The 4,307-nt window shown below is 39.5% G+C and overlaps 1 pseudogene; it reads left to right on the forward strand.

Annotated features, from left to right (window-relative positions):
- Positions 1-2,442, forward strand: part of LOC101563802 — a 13,325-nt pseudogene extending 10,883 nt beyond the window's left edge.
- The last annotated feature ends 1,865 nt before the right edge of the window (positions 2,443-4,307 follow it).

Consider the following 4,307-nt stretch of genomic DNA (forward strand, 5'->3'; position numbering starts at 1 on the left):
CTGGCTTAGGTCTGGCTGCTGTGCTCAGCTCCTTCCCGCTGTGGACCAGGGCTAGGACTAGGTCTGGGCATTCCCGGAACTCGGCAGTAATTCCTACTCTGCGGGAGGGGTGGGGAGGTATGGCGGAGTGGTGGGGGGCGGCTCGAGGGTGTGGGAGAGTGTCCGGCCCACACTGCGCCTGGGCTGGGACTGGTTCCGCTGGCGCAGGTTAGCAGGAAGCTCTGCACACACTCACCGGACCTGGGCTAGGACTGGGTCTCTGCTCCCTTTTTTATTGGTCATATTAGACCACACTTTAATTTACCCAGACCCCTCGCATATGGTAATCAATAGACTGATTCTTTTTTGGAACCAAGGATTGAACTCAGGCCCTTGCTGTTGCCAGGCAAGTGTTTATTCTACTGAGCCATGTCGACTGATTCTCTAGTGGCTTATGTTGCTCCATTTGATTTAGCATGACAATCATATTCAGAGGAGTAAAGTTTTAGCAAAACAATTCCAATTATGTTGTTCACAAGGTAGAAAAATTGTCTTGCCCTGTCTTACTTACCTGCACATCTCACGTGCTGTCCCTCCTGAAGGATTAGGGGGATTAAACAAAATAAAATTTGACAAATGAATATTACTCATATTTCATCATTGGATGATTACAATATGTTCGTCTATCTATATATATACTTATTCTCACATGATTCATGCCTCCTGTCATGGGACAAAAAGGTGGGACATGTTTGACAACATTGTCTGTTTGCTTTTGTTGCTATGGGTGTTTCACAAACCATAAAGACAAATAATAGTCCCTCACATGTTTCAACTGTGGAATACTAAACATGTTAAAGGCATTACTTATAATCCTCAAGACCAAGAAATAGTAGAACATGCCCATCTTTCCTTAAAAATACAATTAATTTGCATTTCTTGAATGACCAAAGATGTTGAACTTTTTTAATGTATATTTATTTCCATTTATGTTTCTTCTTCTGAGAAGTGTGTATTCATATCAGGTGCCCAATTTTGGGTCGGGTCTTTGAATTTGGGGGGCCTGATATTTTAAAACTATTTATTCTAGAGAGAAGTTTTTGTCTGAGGGAGAGTTGGTTAATTTTTTTTTCCAATTTGTGGGTTTTCTTTTCACTCTGTTGGTAATTTCTTTTGATATGCAGAAAGTCTCCAAAAACATTAGATCCAAGTTGTTGAATCATTAAAGTACTTCCCATGTATTTTCGTTTTTGTTCATGAACTCTCTGCCATCTCACTCTGGAAAGAATGGCTATCATCAAGAAGTCAACCAATAACGAATGAATGCTAGTGGAGCTATGGGGGAAAAAGGAACCCTTCTCCACTGTTGGTGGGTGTGCAGAATGGTACAACCAGTGGATTGTCTTCTGGCCCATACTCGGTTTTGGATAGCACATGATAAAGAACAATTTGTCTTTCTAGGATTAGGTTCAATTCATATATCCAGGGCATAGATAGATTAATTCTTCTGCCCCCAATATGTTTCTTTCTATAATTACTGTATACTTGACTCATTCTACTAAATTCTCCCCCACCATGCACCATTTGTAAAGGAAAAGGAGGTAAAAAATGTATATGGGCCAATTTGAGTTCATTGACTGGGCCCTCAAGGAAAAGATGAAATAAAGAATAGATAATAATTCAAAATGGCACAAGTATCATGAAAACAAATTAATGCTTCAGCTAAACAAACCCTTCCAGAGGGACAGTGGCATGGGGAGGAGCAGATTTTGCTCCCCCTGTGCCACAGGCTACTATTAATAGTAAGCCTGGGACTATACAAAAGACAGTTTGGAAACTAGCCTTACTTTACTATATAGGAGAAATATGGAGAGGGCATGTAATTAGACCCTCCTCAATTACCACCACTACTTTTCTTGAAAGAATAAGACAACCAAGGTCTCTTTATGTGTAGTTATGGTTTGTGTCTAGTTGTCCCCCCCCAAGCTTCATGCAGTCATTGAGGAAGCTTCTAAAGTTTGTGATTAATTCATGATCTAAGTCTCGAATGAGCAGGAGGCTAGTGACTGCAGCAGCGGAGCAATACCTAAATCAAAGGAACTTGTTTCTTCAAGCTCTTCAGGCAGCGACTGTGACAGTGAAGTTGACAGAAAGAGGAAAAAGCAAGTTGCTCCAGAAAAGCCTGTAAAGAAGCAGAAGACTGGTGACACTTCAAGAGCTCTATCATCTTCTAAGCAGAGCAGCAGCAGCAGCAGACATGATAACATGTTTGAGATTGGGAAAATTAGATATGTCAGTGTTCGGGACTTTAAAGGGAAAGTTCTAACTGATATTAGAAAATGTTGGATGAATCCAGAAGATGAAACGAAACCAGGAAGAAAAGATATTTCTTTAAATCTAGAGCGGTGGAGCCAGCTGAAGGAGCAGATTTCTGACACTGATGATGCAGTAAGAAAACTGTAGAATCTGAGCCATAAAAACCTGTATTGTAGTTGGTTTACTCTGTCTTTTTACATTGACTTTTGTTTCCAAGCTGTTGTATATTTGGATTGCAGAACATTTTGTAGGATGAATACTTTTTAAATGTACATTATTAAAAATGTTCTGAGTGAAGCTTATTGTCAACTTTATTAAGGAGGATTGCTTTGTGCCCACCACCTAGTGTAAAATAAAAGCAAGTAACTCCACTAAAAAAATCATGATCCAATGCAGGGTATGAGTGCTACACCCACCCTGGGGTGGGTAGTCCACATTCAATATAAGGAAGGGAGATAGGCTTCCTTGCTGCCACAGCCACTGCTCCTCCCTTTGCTCTTTGCTGTTTTCTGCCACCATAAACAGCTGCCCTCTGCCATGTGCCACTCTGCCTTAGAGCCAGCTGAGTGTAGACTGAAACCTCCACTAACTGTGACCTAAATAAACCTTTCCTTCCTTAGTATTGGGTGTCAGCTGTTGGGAGCCACAAAAGCTAAAAAAAAAAAAAAAGATCAAATGTGTGTAGGTGGAACTAGTACTCAGTGCCTAAAGCAAACAAGCTACCTCAGTCCTGAGATAAACATCCTGTCTGGTTAAGGTCCACCATTAGCTGCTAGGCAACCTTGTGTCACATGTTACTAACTTTGCAAAGGTATAAATGAACATCCATTTTTTTGTGCTCATGAATTAGTCTTGCCTATCATGCAGGCCAGTGACCACCTAACCCAGCTTTTGTCTTCTTGTCTGTCTTTTCTCATTCCTGCTGCCATTTCTCCCCAGGTAGAACTGATTGCAGTGAGACCAACAGATCTCTACAGTCAGGTATTTTGTCCTAGCAACAAGGAAAAAGTAACTGAGACATATGCTTACAACCCATATGTTTTGCTTTACGGCACAGTAGAAAGGAATTTGACTTCATTTACTTGTATAGAATGTACTGGTAATTGTCTGCCAAGCTTTAGTAAACCCAACATTATTAGTCCTGAGGTTCATGTCTAGAGTATATATGTTAGTTAATCTTACCGAGTTTTGGTCCGACATTCTTGTGATGCATTTCTTACAATCCCCAATTGACCACCTTGTGCATAGGACAAAGAGAATGATAAGTAATTTTTGCAGGAATAGCTTCATTTGTGCCATTGCTCTCCAGTGTAGCTACTTCCTCTGTTGCTCTTGGCATTCTATTCAAACAGTTCATTTTGTAGACAATTGAATGAAAACTGCAGATGAGGCCTGAAAAATACAGCTTTATGCTGATGCAAAATTGTAATCTCAAATTAATGTTGTAGAAACTACTGTAAGGTGGAAGGGTAACCAGATAGAGAGCCTGAAATTACAGCAAGTCCTCAAATGCCATTTTAATACAACTAAATTTTAAAAATACTCAATTTTATAATTCCTTTGCCTTATAATTGATTAGCTCATCCATTGCAACATATAAAAAGGCATATCCAAGGAGCCATACATCAAAACATAACTTTGGATTTAGAAACTTTACAAAAGGAAATATTTTCTATGTCTCAACAGATTGATAATTTTGGTACTCAGATTAAAGATTGGGATAATTTTGCTAGTACCTTTAATCATCTCAATCCATGCAACTATCTTAAAGCCCATTTTGGATTTTAATCTGGCTTTATAATATGCGTATGTCTCTGTCTTTTACTTATAGTCTGCCACAGAGGAAACCCAACTAGACAATGTCTAGATGCCATTCTTTCTCAAGTCACATTTTCAACTAATGCAATTACAAAAACAAAAGGGAAGAATTGTTTTAGATCAGTCATGATATGTATAGATTAGTGAGGTCCAAAATACAGGGCCTACAGTCATGGGGCAGATGTTGAATTGCT

The sequence above is a fragment of the Octodon degus genome, unplaced genomic scaffold, assembly GCF_000260255.1.
Source record: "Octodon degus isolate 3935 unplaced genomic scaffold, OctDeg1.0 scaffold00055, whole genome shotgun sequence".
Lineage (NCBI taxonomy): Eukaryota > Metazoa > Chordata > Mammalia > Rodentia > Octodontidae > Octodon > Octodon degus.